The sequence below is a fragment of the Crinia signifera genome, chromosome 1, assembly GCF_055691185.1.
Source record: "Crinia signifera chromosome 1, ASM5569118v1, whole genome shotgun sequence".
Taxonomy (NCBI): Eukaryota; Metazoa; Chordata; class Amphibia; order Anura; family Myobatrachidae; genus Crinia; species Crinia signifera.
The window spans coordinates 229,791,304-229,807,800 of NC_139217.1; the positions used below are offsets into that span (position 1 = coordinate 229,791,304).

General features: G+C 40.0%; 32 non-coding genes and 3 pseudogenes across 32 annotated transcripts; all 35 read right to left on the minus strand.

The window, feature by feature from the left end:
• Window positions 1-308: 308 nt before the first annotated feature.
• LOC146042096 (5S ribosomal RNA) lies at window positions 309-427 on the minus strand. Its single transcript, XR_014463736.1, has one exon. It is a non-coding gene; the product is annotated as a 5S ribosomal RNA (ribosomal RNA).
• Window positions 428-772: 345 nt separating this feature from the next.
• LOC146041551 (5S ribosomal RNA) lies at window positions 773-891 on the minus strand. The gene has a single exon (XR_014463504.1). It is a non-coding gene; the product is annotated as a 5S ribosomal RNA (ribosomal RNA).
• Window positions 892-1,236: 345 nt separating this feature from the next.
• On the minus strand, window positions 1,237-1,355 carry LOC146034345 (5S ribosomal RNA). The gene has a single exon (XR_014459757.1). It is a non-coding gene; the product is annotated as a 5S ribosomal RNA (ribosomal RNA).
• A 345-nt stretch (window positions 1,356-1,700) lies between these two features.
• On the minus strand, window positions 1,701-1,819 carry LOC146033815 (5S ribosomal RNA). Its single transcript, XR_014459229.1, has one exon. It is a non-coding gene; the product is annotated as a 5S ribosomal RNA (ribosomal RNA).
• A 345-nt stretch (window positions 1,820-2,164) lies between these two features.
• Window positions 2,165-2,283, minus strand: LOC146035116 (5S ribosomal RNA). Its single transcript, XR_014460525.1, has one exon. It is a non-coding gene; the product is annotated as a 5S ribosomal RNA (ribosomal RNA).
• Window positions 2,284-2,628: 345 nt separating this feature from the next.
• LOC146033373 (5S ribosomal RNA) lies at window positions 2,629-2,747 on the minus strand. The gene has a single exon (XR_014458788.1). It is a non-coding gene; the product is annotated as a 5S ribosomal RNA (ribosomal RNA).
• A 346-nt stretch (window positions 2,748-3,093) lies between these two features.
• On the minus strand, window positions 3,094-3,212 carry LOC146041368 (5S ribosomal RNA). Its single transcript, XR_014463478.1, has one exon. It is a non-coding gene; the product is annotated as a 5S ribosomal RNA (ribosomal RNA).
• Window positions 3,213-3,557: 345 nt separating this feature from the next.
• On the minus strand, window positions 3,558-3,676 carry LOC146041556 (5S ribosomal RNA). Its single transcript, XR_014463505.1, has one exon. It is a non-coding gene; the product is annotated as a 5S ribosomal RNA (ribosomal RNA).
• Window positions 3,677-4,021: 345 nt separating this feature from the next.
• Window positions 4,022-4,140, minus strand: LOC146035572 (5S ribosomal RNA; annotated as a pseudogene).
• Window positions 4,141-4,485: 345 nt separating this feature from the next.
• Window positions 4,486-4,604, minus strand: LOC146034466 (5S ribosomal RNA). The gene has a single exon (XR_014459878.1). It is a non-coding gene; the product is annotated as a 5S ribosomal RNA (ribosomal RNA).
• A 345-nt stretch (window positions 4,605-4,949) lies between these two features.
• LOC146034764 (5S ribosomal RNA) lies at window positions 4,950-5,068 on the minus strand. The gene has a single exon (XR_014460173.1). It is a non-coding gene; the product is annotated as a 5S ribosomal RNA (ribosomal RNA).
• Window positions 5,069-5,413: 345 nt separating this feature from the next.
• LOC146034588 (5S ribosomal RNA) lies at window positions 5,414-5,532 on the minus strand. Its single transcript, XR_014459998.1, has one exon. It is a non-coding gene; the product is annotated as a 5S ribosomal RNA (ribosomal RNA).
• A 345-nt stretch (window positions 5,533-5,877) lies between these two features.
• LOC146033572 (5S ribosomal RNA) lies at window positions 5,878-5,996 on the minus strand. The gene has a single exon (XR_014458986.1). It is a non-coding gene; the product is annotated as a 5S ribosomal RNA (ribosomal RNA).
• A 345-nt stretch (window positions 5,997-6,341) lies between these two features.
• LOC146034709 (5S ribosomal RNA) lies at window positions 6,342-6,460 on the minus strand. Its single transcript, XR_014460118.1, has one exon. It is a non-coding gene; the product is annotated as a 5S ribosomal RNA (ribosomal RNA).
• Window positions 6,461-6,806: 346 nt separating this feature from the next.
• Window positions 6,807-6,925, minus strand: LOC146041560 (5S ribosomal RNA). The gene has a single exon (XR_014463506.1). It is a non-coding gene; the product is annotated as a 5S ribosomal RNA (ribosomal RNA).
• Window positions 6,926-7,270: 345 nt separating this feature from the next.
• Window positions 7,271-7,389, minus strand: LOC146034841 (5S ribosomal RNA). The gene has a single exon (XR_014460250.1). It is a non-coding gene; the product is annotated as a 5S ribosomal RNA (ribosomal RNA).
• Window positions 7,390-7,734: 345 nt separating this feature from the next.
• On the minus strand, window positions 7,735-7,853 carry LOC146034962 (5S ribosomal RNA). Its single transcript, XR_014460371.1, has one exon. It is a non-coding gene; the product is annotated as a 5S ribosomal RNA (ribosomal RNA).
• Window positions 7,854-8,198: 345 nt separating this feature from the next.
• Window positions 8,199-8,317, minus strand: LOC146033749 (5S ribosomal RNA). Its single transcript, XR_014459163.1, has one exon. It is a non-coding gene; the product is annotated as a 5S ribosomal RNA (ribosomal RNA).
• Window positions 8,318-8,662: 345 nt separating this feature from the next.
• Window positions 8,663-8,781, minus strand: LOC146041570 (5S ribosomal RNA). Its single transcript, XR_014463508.1, has one exon. It is a non-coding gene; the product is annotated as a 5S ribosomal RNA (ribosomal RNA).
• A 345-nt stretch (window positions 8,782-9,126) lies between these two features.
• Window positions 9,127-9,245, minus strand: LOC146046030 (5S ribosomal RNA). The gene has a single exon (XR_014465726.1). It is a non-coding gene; the product is annotated as a 5S ribosomal RNA (ribosomal RNA).
• Window positions 9,246-9,590: 345 nt separating this feature from the next.
• Window positions 9,591-9,709, minus strand: LOC146047939 (5S ribosomal RNA). The gene has a single exon (XR_014466074.1). It is a non-coding gene; the product is annotated as a 5S ribosomal RNA (ribosomal RNA).
• Window positions 9,710-10,054: 345 nt separating this feature from the next.
• On the minus strand, window positions 10,055-10,173 carry LOC146035083 (5S ribosomal RNA). Its single transcript, XR_014460492.1, has one exon. It is a non-coding gene; the product is annotated as a 5S ribosomal RNA (ribosomal RNA).
• Window positions 10,174-10,518: 345 nt separating this feature from the next.
• LOC146035594 (5S ribosomal RNA) lies at window positions 10,519-10,637 on the minus strand (annotated as a pseudogene).
• Window positions 10,638-10,982: 345 nt separating this feature from the next.
• Window positions 10,983-11,101, minus strand: LOC146035455 (5S ribosomal RNA; annotated as a pseudogene).
• Window positions 11,102-11,446: 345 nt separating this feature from the next.
• LOC146041379 (5S ribosomal RNA) lies at window positions 11,447-11,565 on the minus strand. Its single transcript, XR_014463479.1, has one exon. It is a non-coding gene; the product is annotated as a 5S ribosomal RNA (ribosomal RNA).
• A 346-nt stretch (window positions 11,566-11,911) lies between these two features.
• Window positions 11,912-12,030, minus strand: LOC146033826 (5S ribosomal RNA). The gene has a single exon (XR_014459240.1). It is a non-coding gene; the product is annotated as a 5S ribosomal RNA (ribosomal RNA).
• A 345-nt stretch (window positions 12,031-12,375) lies between these two features.
• LOC146035204 (5S ribosomal RNA) lies at window positions 12,376-12,494 on the minus strand. Its single transcript, XR_014460590.1, has one exon. It is a non-coding gene; the product is annotated as a 5S ribosomal RNA (ribosomal RNA).
• A 345-nt stretch (window positions 12,495-12,839) lies between these two features.
• On the minus strand, window positions 12,840-12,958 carry LOC146035263 (5S ribosomal RNA). Its single transcript, XR_014460611.1, has one exon. It is a non-coding gene; the product is annotated as a 5S ribosomal RNA (ribosomal RNA).
• A 345-nt stretch (window positions 12,959-13,303) lies between these two features.
• LOC146033760 (5S ribosomal RNA) lies at window positions 13,304-13,422 on the minus strand. Its single transcript, XR_014459174.1, has one exon. It is a non-coding gene; the product is annotated as a 5S ribosomal RNA (ribosomal RNA).
• Window positions 13,423-13,767: 345 nt separating this feature from the next.
• Window positions 13,768-13,886, minus strand: LOC146045898 (5S ribosomal RNA). Its single transcript, XR_014465663.1, has one exon. It is a non-coding gene; the product is annotated as a 5S ribosomal RNA (ribosomal RNA).
• A 345-nt stretch (window positions 13,887-14,231) lies between these two features.
• LOC146046037 (5S ribosomal RNA) lies at window positions 14,232-14,350 on the minus strand. Its single transcript, XR_014465728.1, has one exon. It is a non-coding gene; the product is annotated as a 5S ribosomal RNA (ribosomal RNA).
• A 345-nt stretch (window positions 14,351-14,695) lies between these two features.
• On the minus strand, window positions 14,696-14,814 carry LOC146047961 (5S ribosomal RNA). The gene has a single exon (XR_014466076.1). It is a non-coding gene; the product is annotated as a 5S ribosomal RNA (ribosomal RNA).
• A 345-nt stretch (window positions 14,815-15,159) lies between these two features.
• Window positions 15,160-15,278, minus strand: LOC146035322 (5S ribosomal RNA). The gene has a single exon (XR_014460619.1). It is a non-coding gene; the product is annotated as a 5S ribosomal RNA (ribosomal RNA).
• Window positions 15,279-15,623: 345 nt separating this feature from the next.
• LOC146033649 (5S ribosomal RNA) lies at window positions 15,624-15,742 on the minus strand. Its single transcript, XR_014459064.1, has one exon. It is a non-coding gene; the product is annotated as a 5S ribosomal RNA (ribosomal RNA).
• Window positions 15,743-16,087: 345 nt separating this feature from the next.
• Window positions 16,088-16,206, minus strand: LOC146034411 (5S ribosomal RNA). Its single transcript, XR_014459823.1, has one exon. It is a non-coding gene; the product is annotated as a 5S ribosomal RNA (ribosomal RNA).
• Between the last annotated feature and the right edge of the window lie 291 nt (window positions 16,207-16,497).

Sequence of the window (16,497 nt, forward strand, 5' to 3'; positions counted from 1 at the left end):
CACCAGGTAAGCTGATAAAAAAGTTTCCTAACTGTATTGGCTTACTGAAAAAAATCATGTGTTGGTAATGTAAAAAGACCTACAGGACATGATATTAGCAGGGGGTCTTAAATTAAACTACTAAAGAGGCTCAACACTGTTTAGCTTCCAAAAGCAGTTGGAATTGGGCCTAAACAGTGTGGTAAGTCTTTAGGTGATGGCTATTGTGTCTGTTTGACCTCTTTCAAATGTCTGTGCTGGCAATAAAAAGAAAAAGTTTCCAATTTAAATAGCTAGAGAATAAAAACAATTTGCCAGTAATGTGAAAAAACCTACAGCACCTGGTGTTCCCATGTGGTCTCCCACCCAAGTACTAACCAGGCCCAACACTGCTTAGCTTCCAAGATCGGATGAGATTGGGCCTATCCAATGTGGTATGGATGTAGGTGAGATACAGGCACTTGTTTGCCCTCTTCTACTTCTATCACCAGGTAAGCTAATAAAAAAGTTTCCTAACTGTATTGGCTTACTGAAAAAAATCATGTGTTGGTAATGTAAAAAGACCTACAGGACATGATATTAGCAGGGGGTCTTAAATTAAACTACTAAAGAGGCTCAACACTGTTTAGCTGCCAAAAGCAGTTGGAATTGGGCCTAAACAGTGTGGTAAGTCTTTAGGTGATGGCTATTGTGTCTGTTTGACCTCTTCCAAATGTCTGTGCTGGCAATAAAAAGAAAAAGTTTCCAATTTAAATAGCTAGAGAATAAAAACAATTTGCCAGTAATGTGAAAAAACCTACAGCACCTGGTGTTCCCATGTGGTCTCCCACCCAAGTACTAACCAGGCCCAACACTGCTTAGCTTCCAAGATCAGACGAGATTGGGCCGATCCAATGTGGTATGGCTGTAGGTGAGATAAAGGCACTTTTTTGCCCTCTTCTACATCTATCACCAGGTAAGCTAATAAAAAAGTTTCCTAACTGTATTGGCTTACTGAAAAAAATCATGTGTTGGTAATGTAAAAAGACCTACAGGACATGATATTAGCAGGGGGTCTTAAATTAAACTACTAAAGAGGCTCAACACTGTTTAGCTGCCAAAAGCAGTTGGAATTGGGCCTAAACAGTGTGGTAAGTCTTTAGGTGATGGCTATTGTGTCTGTTTGACCTCTTCCAAATGTCTGTACTGGCAATAAAAAGAAAAAGTTTCCAATTTAAATAGCTAGAGAATAAAAACAATTTGCCAGTAATGTGAAAAAACCTACAGCACCTGGTGTTCCCATGTGGTCTCCCACCCAAGTACTAACCAGGCCCAACACTGCTTAGCTTCCAAGATCAGACGAGATTGGGCCTATCCAATGTGGTATGGCTGTAGGTGAGATACATGCACTTTTTTGCCCTCTTCTACATCTATCACCAGGTAAGCTAATAAAAAAGTTTCCTAACTGTATTGGCTTACTGAAAAAAATCATGTGTTGGTAATGTAAAAAGACCTACAGGACATGATATTAGCAGGGGGTCTTAAATTAAACTACTAAAGAGGCTCAACACTGTTTAGCTGCCAAAAGCAGTTGGAATTGGGCCTAAACAGTGTGGTAAGTCTTTAGGTGATGGCTATTGTGTCTGTTAGACCTCTTCCAAATGTCTGTACTGGCAATAAAAATAAAAAGTTTAAAATTTAAATAGCTAGAGAATAAAAACAATTTGCCAGTAATTTGAAAAAACCTACAGCACCTGGTGTTCCCATGTGGTCTCCCACCCAAGTACTAACCAGGCGCAACACTGCTTAGCTTCCAAGATCAGACGAGATTGGGCCTATCCAATGTGGTATGGCTGTAGGTGAGATACAGGCACTTTTTTGCCCTCTTCTACATCTATCACCAGGTAAGCTAATACAAAAGTTTCCTAACTGTATTGTCTTACTGAAAAAAATCATGTGTTGGTAATGTAAAAAGACCTACAGGACATGATATTAGCAGGGGGTCTTAAATTAAACTACTAAAGAGGCTCAACACTGTTTAGCTGCCAAAAGCAGTTGGAATTGGGCCTAAACAGTGTGGTAAGTCTTTAGGTGATGGCTATTGTGTCTGTTTGACCTCTTTCAAATGTCTGTGCTGGCAATAAAAATAAAAAGTTTCCAATTTAAATAGCTAGAGAATAAAAACAATTTGCCAGCAATGTGAAAAATCCTACAGCACCTGGTGTTCTCATGTGGTCTCCCACCCAAGTACTAACCAGGCCCAACACTGCTTAGCTTCCAAGATCGGACGAGATTGGGCCGATCCAACGTGGTATGGCTGTAAGTGAGGTACAGGGACTTTATTGCCCTCTTCTTCTTCTATCACCAGGTAAGCTAATAAAAAAGTTTCCTAACTGTATTGGCTTATTGAAAAAAATCATGTGTTGGTAATGTAAAAAGACCTACAGGACATGATATTAGCAGGGGGTCTTAAATTAAACTACTAAAGAGGCTCAACACTGTTTAGCTGCCAAAAGCAGTTGGAATTGGGCCTAAACAGTGTGGTAAGTCTTTAGGTGATGGCTATTGTGTCTGTTTGACCTCTTCCAAATGTCTGTGCTGGCAATAAAAAGAAAAAGTTTCCAATTTAAATAGCTAGAGAATAAAAACAATTTGCCAGTAATGTGAAAAAACCTACAGCACCTGGTGTTCCCATGTGGTCTCCCACCCAAGTACTAACCAGGCCCAACACTGCTTAGCTTCCATGATCAGACGAGATTGGGCCTATCCAATGTGGTATGGCTGTAGGTGAGATACAGGCACTTTTTTGCCCTCTTCTACATCTATCACCAGGTAAGCTAATAAAAAAGTTTCCTAACTGTATTGGCTTACTGAAAAAAATCATGTGTTGGTAATGTAAAAAAGACCTACAGGACATGATATTAGCAGGGGGTCTTAAATTAAACTACTAAAGAGGCTCAACACTGTTTAGCTGCCAAAAGCAGTTGGAATTGGGCCTAAACAGTGTGGTAAGTCTTTAGGTGATGGCTATTGTGTCTGTTTGACCTCTTTCAAATGTCTGTGCTGGCAATAAAAAGAAAAAGTTTCCAATTTAAATAGATAGAGAATAAAAACAATTTGCCAGTAATGTGAAAAAACCTACAGCACCTGGTGTTCCCATGTGGTCTCCCACCCAAGTACTAACCAGGCCCAACACTGCTTAGCTTCCAAGATCGGATGAGATTGGGCCTATCCAATGTGGTATGGCTGTAGGTGAGATACAGGCACTTGTTTGCCCTCTTCTACTTCTATCACCAGGTAAGCTAATAAAAAAGTTTCCTAACTGTATTGGCTTACTGAAAAAAATCATGTGTTGGTAATGTAAAAAGACCTACAGGACATGATATTAGCAGGGGGTCTTAAATTAAACTACTAAAGAGGCTCAACACTGTTTAGCTGCCAAAAGCAGTTGGAATTGGGCCTAAACAGTGTGGTAAGTCTTTAGGTGATGGCTATTGTGTCTGTTTGACCTCTTCCAAATGTCTGTGCTGGCAATAAAAAGAAAAAGTTTCCAATTTAAATAGCTAGAGAATAAAAACAATTTGCCAGTAATGTGAAAAAACCTACAGCACCTGGTGTTCCCATGTGGTCTCCCACCCAAGTACTAACCAGGCCCAACACTGCTTAGCTTCCAAGATCAGACGAGATTGGGCCGATCCAATGTGGTATGGCTGTAGGTGAGATAAATGCACTTTTTTGCCCTCTTCTACATCTATCACCAGGTAAGCTAATAAAAAAGTTTCCTAACTGTATTGGCTTACTGAAAAAAATCATGTGTTGGTAATGTAAAAAGACCTACAGGACATGATATTAGCAGGGGGTCTTAAATTAAACTACTAAAGAGGCTCAACACTGTTAAGCTGCCAAAAGCAGTTGGAATTGGGCCTAAACAGTGTGGTAAGTCTTTAGGTGATGGCTATTGTGTCTGTTTGACCTCTTCCAAATGTCTGTGCTGGCAATAAAAAGAAAAAGTTTCCAATTTAAATAGCTAGAGAATAAATACAATTTGCCAGTAATGTGAAAAAACCTACAGCACCTGGTGTTCTCATGTGGTCTCCCATGCAAGTACTAACCAGGCCCAACACTGCTTAGCTTCCAAGAGCGGACGAGATTGGGCCGATCCAATGTGGTATGGCTGTAAGTGAGATACAGGGACTTTATTGCCCTCTTCTTCTTCTATCACCAGGTAAGCTAATAAAAAAGTTTCCTAACTGTATTGGCTTATTGAAAAAAATCATGTGTTGGTAAGGTAAAAAGACCTACAGGACATGATATTAGCAGGGGGGCTTAAATTAAACTACTAAAGAGGCTCAACACTGTTTAGCTGCCAAAAGCAGTTGGAATTGGGCCTAAACAGTGTGGTAAGTCTTTAGGTGATGGCTATTGTGTCTGTTTGACCTCTTCCAAATGTCTGTGCTGGCAATAAAAAGAAAAAGTTTCCAATTTAAATAGCTAGAGAATAAAAACAATTTGCCAGTAATGTGAAAAAACCTACAGCACCTGGTGTTCCCATGTGGTCTCCCACCCAAGTACTAACCAGGCCCAACACTGCTTAGCTTCCAAGATCAGACGAGATTGGGCCTATCCAATGTGGTATGGCTGTAGGTGAGATACAGGCACTTGTTTGCCCTCTTCTACTTCTATCACCAGGTAAGCTAATAAAAAAGTTTCCTAACTGTATTGGCTTACTGAAAAAAATCATGTGTTGGTAATGTAAAAAGACCTACAGGACATGATATTAGCAGGGGGTCTTAAATTAAACTACTAAAGAGGCTCAACACTGTTAAGCTGCCAAAAGCAGTTGGAATTGGGCCTAAACAGTGTGGTAAGTCTTTAGGTGATGGCTATTGTGTCTGTTTGACCTCTTCCAAATGTCTGTGCTGGCAATAAAAAGAAAAAGTTTCCAATTTAAATAGCTAGAGAATAAAAACAATTTGCCAGTAATGTGAAAAAACCTACAGCACCTGGTGTTCTCATGTGGTCTCCCACCCAAGTACTAACCAGGCCCAACACTGCTTAGCTTCCAAGATCGGACAAGATTGGGCCGATCCAATGTGGTATGGCTGTAAGTGAGATACAGGGACTTTATTGCCCTCTTCTTCTTCTATCACCAGGTAAGCTAATAAAAAAGTTTCCTAACTGTATTGGCTTATTGAAAAAAATCATGTGTTGGTAATGTAAAAAGACCTACAGGACATGATATTAGCAGGGGGTCTTAAATTAAACTACTAAAGAGGCTCAACACTGTTTAGCTGCCAAAAGCAGTTGGAATTGGGCCTAAACAGTGTGGTAAGTCTTTAGGTGATTGCTATTGTGTCTGTTTGACCTCTTCCAAATGTCTGTGCTGGCAATAAAAAGAAAAAGTTTCCAATTTAAATAGCTAGAGAATAAAAACAATTTGCCAGTAATGTGAAAAAACCTACAGCACCTGGTGTTCCCATGTGGTCTCCCACCCAAGTACTAACCAGGCCCAACACTGCTTAGCTTCCAAGATCAGACGAGATTGGGCCTATCCAATGTGGTATGGCTGTAGGTGAGATGCAGGCACTTTTTTGCCCTCTTCTACTTCTATCACCAGGTAAGCTAATAAAAAAGTTTCCTAACTGTATTGGCTTACTGAAAAAAATCATGTGTTGGTAATGTAAAAAGACCTACAGGACATGATATTAGCAGGGGGTCTTAAATTAAACTACTAAAGAGGCTCAACACTGTTTAGCTGCCAAAAGCAGTTGGAATTGGGCCTAAACAGTGTGGTAAGTCTTTAGGTGATGGCTATTGTGTCTGTTAGACCTCTTCCAAATGTCTGTACTGGCAATAAAAAGAAAAAGTTTAAAATTTAAATAGCTAGAGAATAAAAACAATTTGCCAGTAATGTGAAAAAACCTACAGCACCTGGTGTTCTCATGTGGTCTCCCACCCAAGTACTAACCGGGCCCAACACTGCTTAGCTTCCAAGATCGGACGAGATTGGGCCGATCCAACGTGGTATGGCTGTAAGTGAGATACAGGGACTTTATTGCCCTCTTCTTCTTCTATCACCAGGTAAGCTAATAAAAAAGTTTCCTAACTGTATTGGCTTATTGAAAAAAATCATGTGTTGGTAATGTAAAAAGACCTACAGGACATGATATTAGCAGGGGGTCTTAAATTAAACTACTAAAGAGGCTCAACACTGTTTAGCTGCCAAAAGCAGTTGGAATTGGGCCTAAACAGTGTGGTAAGTCTTTAGGTGATGGCTATTGTGTCTGTTTGACCTCTTCCAAATGTCTGTGCTGGCAATAAAAAGAAAAAGTTTCCAATTTAAATAGCTAGAGAATAAAAACAATTTGCCAGTAATGTGAAAAAACCTACAGCACCTGGTGTTCCCATGTGGTCTCCCACCCAAGTACTAACCAGGCCCAACACTGCTTAGCTTCCAAGATCAGACGAGATTGGGCCTATCCAATGTGGTATGGCTGTAGGTGAGATACAGGCACTTTTTTGCCCTCTTCTACATCTATCACCAGGTAAGCTAATAAAAAAGTTTCCTAACTGTATTGGCTTACTGAAAAAAATCATGTGTTGGTAATGTAAAAAAGACCTACAGGACATGATATTAGCAGGGGGTCTTAAATTAAACTACTAAAGAGGCTCAACACTGTTTAGCTGCCAAAAGCAGTTGGAATTGGGCCTAAACAGTGTGGTAAGTCTTTAGGTGATGGCTATTGTGTCTGTTAGACCTCTTCCAAATGTCTGTACTGGCAATAAAAAGAAAAAGTTTAAAATTTAAATAGCTAAAGAATAAAAACAATTTGCCAGTAATTTGAAAAAACCTACAGCACCTGGTGTTCCCATGTGGTCTCCCACCCAAGTACTAACCAGGCCCAACACTGCTTAGCTTCCAAGATCAGACGAGATTGGGCCGATCCAATGTGGTATGGCTGTAGGTGAGATAAATGCACTTTTTTGCCCTCTTCTACATCTATCACCAGGTAAGCTAATAAAAAAGTTTCCTAACTGTATTGGCTTACTGAAAAAAATCATGTGTTGGTAATGTAAAAAGACCTACAGGACATGATATTAGCAGGGGGTCTTAAATTAAACTACTAAAGAGGCTCAACACTGTTTAGCTGCCAAAAGCAGTTGGAATTGGGCCTAAACAGTGTGGTAAGTCTTTAGGTGATGGCTATTGTGTCTGTTTGACCTCTTCCAAATGTCTGTGCTGGCAATAAAAAGAAAAAGTTTCCAATTTAAATAGCTAGAGAATAAAAACAATTTGCCAGTAATGTGAAAAAACCTACAGCACCTGGTGTTCCCATGTGGTCTCCCACCCAAGTACTAACCAGGCCCAACACTGCTTAGCTTCCAAGATCAGACGAGATTGGGCCTATCCAATGTGGTATGGCTGTAGGTGAGATACAGGCACTTTTTTGCCCTCTTCTACATCTATCACCAGGTAAGCTAATAAAAAAGTTTCCTAACTGTATTGGCTTACTGAAAAAAATCATGTGTTGGTAATGTAAAAAGACCTACAGGACATGATATTAGCAGGGGGTCTTAAATTAAACTACTAAAGAGGCTCAACACTGTTTAGCTGCCAAAAGCAGTTGGAATTGGGCCTAAACAGTGTGGTAAGTCTTTAGGTGATGGCTATTGTGTCTGTTTGACCTCTTCCAAATGTCTGTACTGGCAATAAAAAGAAAAAGTTTCCAATTTAAATAGCTAGAGAATAAAAACAATTTGCCAGTAATGTGAAAAAACCTACAGCACCTGGTGTTCCCATGTGGTCTCCCACCCAAGTACTAACCAGGCCCAACACTGCTTAGCTTCCAAGATCAGACGAGATTGGGCCTATCCAATGTGGTATGGCTGTAGGTGAGATACATGCACTTTTTTGCCCTCTTCTACATCTATCACCAGGTAAGCTAATAAAAAAGTTTCCTAACTGTATTGGCTTACTGAAAAAAATCATGTGTTGGTAATGTAAAAAGACCTACAGGACATGATATTAGCAGGGGGTCTTAAATTAAACTACTAAAGAGGCTCAACACTGTTTAGCTGCCAAAAGCAGTTGGAATTGGGCCTAAACAGTGTGGTAAGTCTTTAGGTGATGGCTATTGTGTCTGTTAGACCTCTTCCAAATGTCTGTACTGGCAATAAAAAGAAAAAGTTTAAAATTTAAATAGCTAGAGAATAAAAACAATTTGCCAGTAATTTGAAAAAACCTACAGCACCTGGTGTTCCCATGTGGTCTCCCACCCAAGTACTAACCAGGCGCAACACTGCTTAGCTTCCAAGATCAGACGAGATTGGGCCTATTCAATGTGGTATGGCTGTAGGTGAGATACAGGCACTTTTTTGCCCTCTTCTACATCTATCACCAGGTAAGCTAATACAAAAGTTTCCTAACTGTATTGTCTTACTGAAAAAAATCATGTGTTGGTAATGTAAAAAGACCTACAGGACATGATATTAGCAGGGGGTCTTAAATTAAACTACTAAAGAGGCTCAACACTGTTTAGCTGCCAAAAGCAGTTGGAATTGGGCCTAAACAGTGTGGTTAGTCTTTAGGTGATGGCTATTGTGTCTGTTTGACCTCTTTCAAATGTCTGTGCTGGCAATAAAAATAAAAAGTTTCCAATTTAAATAGCTAGAGAATAAAAACAATTTGCCAGTAATGTGAAAAAACCTACAGCACCTGGTGTTCCCATGTGGTCTCCCACCCAAGTACTAACCAGGCCCAACACTGCTTAGCTTCCAAGATCAGACGAGATTGGGCCGATCCAATGTGGTATGGCTGTAGGTGAGAAACAGGCACTTTTTTGCCCTCTTCTACTTCTATCACCAGTTAAGCTAATAAAAAAGTTTCCTAACTGTATTGGCTTACTGAAAAAAATCATGTGTTGGTAATGTAAAAAGACCTACAGGACATGATATTAGCAGGGGGTCTTAAATTAAACTACTAAAGAGGCTCAACACTGTTTAGCTGCCAAAAGCAGTTGGAATTGGGCCTAAACAGTGTGGTAAGTCTTTAGGTGATGGCTATTGTGTCTGTTTGACCTCTTCCAAATGTCTGTGCTGGCAATAAAAAGAAAAAGTTTCCAATTTAAATAGCTAGAGAATAAAAACAATTTGCAAGTAATGTGAAAAAACCTACAGCACCTGGTGTTCCCATGTGGTCTCCCACCCAAGTACAAACCAGGCCCAACACTGCTTAGCTTCCAAGATCGGACGAGATTGGGCCGATCCAATGTGGTATGGCTGTAGGTGAGATACAGGCACTTTTTTGCCCTCTTCTACATCTATCACCAGGTAAGCTAATAAAAAAGTGTCCTAACTGTATTGGCTTACTGAAAAAAATCATGTGTTGGTAATGTAAAAAGACCTACAGGACATGATATTAGCAGGGGGTCTTAAATTAAACTACTAAAGAGGCTCAACACTGTTTAGCTGCCAAAAGCAGTTGGAATTGGGCCTAAACAGTGTGGTAAGTCTTTAGGTGATGGCTATTGTGTCTGTTTGACCTCTTCCAAATGTCTGTGCTGGCAATAAAAAGAAAAAGTTTCCAATTTAAACAGCTAGAGAATAAAAACAATTTGCCAGTAATGTGAAAAAACCTACAGCACCTGGTGTTCCCATGTGGTCTCCCACCCAAGTACTAACCAGGCCCAACACTGCTTAGCTTCCAAGATCGGACGAGATTGGGCCGATCCAATGTGGTATGGCTGTACGTGAGATACAGGCACTTTTTTGCCCTCTTCTACTTCTATCACCAGGTAAGCTAATAAAAAAGTTTCCTAACTGTATTGGCTTACTGAAAAAAATCATGTGTTGGTAATTTAAAAAGACCTACAGGACATGATATTAGCAGGGGGTCTTAAATTAAACTACTAAAGAGGCTCAACACTGTTTAGCTGCCAAAAGCAGTTGGAATTGGGCCTAAACAGTGTGGTAAGTCTTTAGGTGATGGCTATTGTGTCTGTTTGACCTCTTCCAAATGTCTGTGCTGGCAATAAAAAGAAAAAGTTTCCAATTTAAATAGCTAGAGAATAAAAACAATTTGCCAGTAATGTGAAAAAACCTACAGCACCTGGTGTTCCCATGTGGTCTCCCACCCAAGTACTAACCAGGCCCAACACTGCTTAGCTTCCAAGATCAGACGAGATTGGGCCTATCCAATGTGGTATGGCTGTAGGTGAGATACCGGCACTTTTTTGCCCTCTTCTACTTCTATCACCAGGTAAGCTAATACAAAAGTTTCCTAACTGTATTGGCTTACTGAAAAAAATCATGTGTTGGTAATGTAAAAAGACCTACAGGACATGATATTAGCAGGGGGTCTTAAATTAAACTACAAAAGAGGCTCAACACTGTTTAGCTGCCAAAAGCAGTTGGAATTGGGCCTAAACAGTGTGGTAAGTCTTTAGGTGATGGCTATTGTGTCTGTTTGACCTCTTCCAAATGTCTGTGCTGGTAATAAAAAGAAAAAGTTTCCAATTTAAATAGCTAGAGAATAAAAACAATTTGCCAGTAATGTGAAAAAACCTACAGCACTTGGTGTTCCCATGTGGTCTCCCACCCAAGTACTAACCAGGCCCAACACTGCTTAGCTTCCAAAATCAGACGAGATTGGGACTATCCAATGTGGTATGGCTGTAGATGAGATACAGGCACTTTTTTGCCCTCTTCTACATCTATCACCAGGTAAGCTAATAAAAAAGTTTCCTAACTGTATTGGCTTACTGAAAAAAATCATGTGTTGGTAATGTAAAAAGACCTACAGGACATGATACTAGCAGGGGGTCTTAAATTAAACTACTAAAGAGGCTCAACACTGTTAAGCTGCCAAAAGCAGTTGGAATTGGGCCTAAACAGTGTGGTAAGTCTTTAGGTGATGGCTATTGTGTCTGTTTGACCTCTTCCAAATGTCTGTGCTGGCAATAAAAAGAAAAAGTTTCCAATTTAAATAGCTAGAGAATAAAAACAATTTGCCAGTAATGTGAAAAAACCTACAGCACCTTGTGTTCCCATGTGGTCTCCCACCCAAGTACTAACTAGGCCCAACACTGCTTAGCTTCCAAGATCGGACAAGATTGGGCCTATCCAATGTGGTATGGCTGTAGGTGAGATACAGCCACTTTTTTGCCTTCTTCTACTTCTATCACCAGGTAAGCTAATAAAAAAGTTTCCTAACTGTATTGGCTTACTGAAAAAAATCATGTGTTGGTAATGTAAAAAGACCTACAGGACATGATATTAGCAGGGGGTCTTAAATTAAACTACTAAAGAGGCTCAACACTGTTTAGCTGCCAAAAGCAGTTGGAATTGGGCCTAAACAGTGTGGTAAGTCTTTAGGTGATGGCTATTGTGTCTGTTTGACCTCTTCCAAATGTCTGTGCTGGCAATAAAAAGAAAAAGTTTCCAATTTAAATAGCTAGAGAATAAAAACAATTTGCCAGTAATGTGAAAAAACCTACAGCACCTGGTGTTCCCATATGGTCTCCCACCCAAGTACTAACCAGGCCCAACACTGCTTAGCTTCCAAGATCAGACGAGATTGGGCCTATCCAATGTGGTATGGCTGTAGGTGAGATACAGGCACTTTTTTGCCCTCTTCTACATCTATCACCAGGTAAGCTAATAAAAAAGTTTCCTAACTGTATTGGCTTACTGAAAAAAATCATGTGTTGGTAATGTAAAAAAGACCTACAGGACATGATATTAGCAGGGGGTCTTAAATTAAACTACTAAAGAGGCTCAACACTGTTTAGCTGCCAAAAGCAGTTGGAATTGGGCCTAAACAGTGTGGTAAGTCTGTAGGTGATGGCTATTGTGTCTGTTAGACCTCTTCCAAATGTCTGTACTGGCAATAAAAAGAAAAAGTTTAAAATTTAAATAGCTAGAGAATAAAAACAATTTGCCAGTAATTTGAAAAAACCTACAGCACCTGGTGTTCCCATGTGGTCTCCCACCCAAGTACTAACCAGGCGCAACACTGCTTAGCTTCCAAGATCAGACGAGATTGGGCCTATCCAATGTGGTATGGCTGTAGGTGCGATAAAGGCACTTTTTTGCCCTCTTCTACATCTATCACCAGGTAAGCTAATAAAAAAGTTTCCTAACTGTATTGGCTTACTGAAAAAAATCATGTGTTGGTAATGTAAAAAGACCTACAGGACATGATATTAGCAGGGGGTCTTAAATTAAACTACTAAAGAGGCTCAACACTGTTTAGCTGCCAAAAGCAGTTGGAATTGGGCCTAAACAGTGTGGTAAGTCTTTAGGTGATGGCTATTGTGTCTGTTTGACCTCTTCCAAATGTCTGTGCTGGCAATAAAAAGAAAAAGTTTCCAATTTAAATAGCTAGAGAATAAAAACAATTTGCCAGTAATGTGAAAAAACCTACAGCACCTGGTGTTCCCATGTGGTCTCCCACCCAAGTACTAACCAGGCCCAACACTGCTTAGCTTCCAAGATCAGACGAGATTGGGCCTATCCAATGTGGTATGGCTGTAGGTGAGATACAGGCACTTTTTTGCCCTCTTCTACATCTATCACCAGGTAAGCTAATAAAAAAGTTTCCTAACTGTATTGGCTTACTGAAAAAAATCATGTGTTGGTAATGTAAAAAGACCTACAGGACATGATATTAGCAGGGGGTCTTAAATTAAACTACTAAAGAGGCTCAACACTGTTTAGCTGCCAAAAGCAGTTGGAATTGGGCCTAAACAGTGTGGTAAGTCTTTAGGTGATGGCTATTGTGTCTGTTTGACCTCTTCCAAATGTCTGTACTGGCAATAAAAAGAAAAAGTTTCCAATTTAAATAGCTAGAGAATAAAAACAATTTGCCAGTAATGTGAAAAAACCTACAGCACCTGGTGTTCCCATGTGGTCTCCCACCCAAGTACTAACCAGGCCCAACACTGCTTAGCTTCCAAGATCAGACGAGATTGGGCCTATCCAATGTGGTATGGCTGTAGGTGAGATACATGCACTTTTTTGCCCTCTTCTACATCTATCACCAGGTAAGCTAATAAAAAAGTTTCCTAACTGTATTGGCTTACTGAAAAAAATCATGTGTTGGTAATGTAAAAAGACCTACAGGACATGATATTAGCAGGGGGTCTTAAATTAAACTACTAAAGAGGCTCAACACTGTTTAGCTGCCAAAAGCAGTTGGAATTGGGCCTAAACAGTGTGGTAAGTCTTTAGGTGATGGCTATTGTGTCTGTTAGACCTCTTCCAAATGTCTGTACTGGCAATAAAAAGAAAAAGTTTAAAATTTAAATAGCTAGAGAATAAAAACAATTTGCCAGTAATTTGAAAAAACCTACAGCACCTGGTGTTCCCATGTGGTCTCCCACCCAAGTACTAACCAGGCGCAACACTGCTTAGCTTCCAAGATCAGACGAGATTGGGCCTATTCAATGTGGTATGGCTGTAGGTGAGATACAGGCACTTTTTTGCCCTCTTCTACATCTATCACCAGGTAAGCTAATACAAAAGTTTCCTAACTGTATTGTCTTACTGAAACAAATCATGTGTTGGTAATGTAAAAAGACCTACAGGATATGATATTAGCAGGGGGTCTTAAATTAAACTACTAAAGAGGCTCAACACTGTTTAGCTGCCAAAAGCAGTTGGAATTGGGCCTAAACAGTGTGGTAAGTCTTTAGGTGATGGCTATTGTGTCTGTTTGACCTCTTTCAAATGTCTGTGCTGGCAATAAAAATAAAAAGTTTCCAATTTAAATAGCTAGAGAATAAAAACAATTTGCCAGTAATGTGAAAAAACCTACAGCACCTGGTGTTCCCATGTGGTCTCCCACCCAAGTACTAACCAGGCCCAACACTGCTTAGCTTCCAAGATCAGACGAGATTGGGCCTATCCAATGTGGTCTGGCTGTAGGTGTGAAACAGGCACTTTTTTGCCCTCTTCTACTTCTATCACCAGTTAAGCTAATAAAAAAGTTTCCTAACTGTATTGGCTTACTGAAAAAAATCATGTGTTGGTAATGTAAAAAGACCTACAGGACATGATATTAGCAGGGGGTCTTAAATTAAACTACTAAAGAGGCTCAACACTGTTTAGCTGCCAAAAGCAGTTGGAATTGGGCCTAAACAGTGTGGTAAGTCTTTAGGTGATGGCTATTGTGTCTGTTTGACCTCTTCCAAATGTCTGTGCTGGCAATAAAAAGAAAAAGTTTCCAATTTAAATAGCTAGAGAATAAAAACAATTTGCAAGTAATGTGAAAAAACCTACAGCACCTGGTGTTCCCATGTGGTCTCCCACCCAAGTACAAACCAGGCCCAACACTGCTTAGCTTCCAAGATCGGACGAGATTGGGCCGATCCAATGTGGTATGGCTGTAGGTGAGATATAGGCACTTTTTTGCCCTCTTCTATATCTATCACCAGGTAAGCTAATAAAAAAGTGTCCTAACTGTATTGGCTTACTGAAAAAAATCATGTGTTGGTAATGTAAAAAGACCTACAGGACATGATATTAGCAGGGGGTCTTAAATTAAACTACTAAAGAGGCTCAACACTGTTTAGCTGCCAAAAGCAGTTGGAATTGGGCCTAAACAGTGTGGTAAGTCTTTAGGTGATGGCTATTGTGTCTGTTTGACCTCTTCCAAATGTCTGTGCTGGCAATAAAAAGAAAAAGTTTCCAATTTAAACAGCTAGAGAATAAAAACAATTTGCCAGTAATGTGAAAAAACCTACAGCACCTGGTGTTCCCATGTGGTCTCCCACCCAAGTACTAACCAGGCCCAACACTGCTTAGCTTCCAAGATCGGACGAGATTGGGCCGATCCAATGTGGTATGGCTGTACGTGAGATACAGGCACTTTTTTGCCCTCTTCTACTTCTATCACCAGGTAAGCTAATAAAAAAGTTTCCTAACTGTATTGGCTTACTGAAAAAAATCATGTGTTGGTAATTTAAAAAGACCTACAGGACATGATATTAGCAGGGGGTCTTAAATTAAACTACTAAAGAGGCTCAACACTGTTTAGCTGCCAAAAGCAGTTGGAATTGGGCCTAAACAGTGTGGTAAGTCTTTAGGTGATGGTTATTGTGTCTGTTTGACCTCTTCCAAATGTCTGTGCTGGCAATAAAAAGAAAAAGTTTCCAATTTAAATAGCTAGAGAATAAAAACAATTTGCCAGTAATGTGAAAAAACCTACAGCACCTGGTGTTCCCATGTGGTCTCCCACCCAAGTACTAACCAGGCCCAACACTGCTTAGCTTCCAAGATCAGACGAGATTGGGCCTATCCAATGTGGTATGGCTGTAGGTGAGATACCGGCACTTTTTTGCCCTCTTCTACTTCTATCACCAGGTAAGCTAATACAAAAGTTTCCTAACTGTATTGGCTTACTGAAAAAAATCATGTGTTGGTAATGTAAAAAGACCTACAGGACATGATATTAGCAGGGGGTCTTAAATTAAACTACAAAAGAGGCTCAACACTGTTTAGCTGCCAAAAGCAGTTGGAATTGGGCCTAAACAGTGTGGTAAGTCTTTAGGTGATGGCTATTGTGTCTGTTTGACCTCTTCCAAATGTCTGTGCTGGTAATAAAAAGAAAAAGTTTCCAATTTAAATAGCTAGAGAATAAAAACAATTTGCCAGTAATGTGAAAAAACCTACAGCACTTGGTGTTCCCATGTGGTCTCCCACCCAAGTACTAACCAGGCCCAACACTGCTTAGCTTCCAAGATCAGACGAGATTGGGACTATCCAATGTGGTATGGCTGTAGATGAGATACAGGCACTTTTTTGCCCTCTTCTACATCTATCACCAGGTAAGCTAATAAAAAAGTTTCCTAACTGTATTGGCTTACTGAAAAAAATCATGTGTTGGTAATGTAAAAAGACCTACAGGACATGATACTAGCAGGGGGTCTTAAATTAAACTACTAAAGAGGCTCAACACTGTTAAGCTGCCAAAAGCAGTTGGAATTGGGCCTAAACAGTGTGGTAAGTCTTTAGGTGATGGCTATTGTGTCTGTTTGACCTCTTCCAAATGTCTGTGCTGGCAATAAAAAGAAAAAGTTTCCAATTTAAATAGCTAGAGAATAAAAACAATTTGCCAGTAATGTGAAAAAACCTACAGCACCTGGTGTTCCCATGTGGTCTCCCACCCAAGTACTAACTAGGCCCAACACTGCTTAGCTTCCAAGATCGGACAAGATTGGGCCTATCCAATGTGGTATGGCTGTAGGTGAGATACAGCCACTTTTTTGCCTTCTTCTACTTCTATCACCAGGTAAGCTAATAAAAAAGTTTCCTAACTGTATTGGCTTACTGAAAAAAATCATGTGTTGGTAATGTAAAAAGACCTACAGGACATGATATTAGCAGGGGGTCTTAAATTAAACTACTAAAGAGGCTCAACACTGTTTAGCTGCCAAAAGCAGTTGGAATTGGGCCTAAACAGTGTGGTAAGTCTTTAGGTGATGGCTATTGTGTCTGTTTGACCTCTTCCAAATGTCTGTACTGGCAATAAAAAAAAAA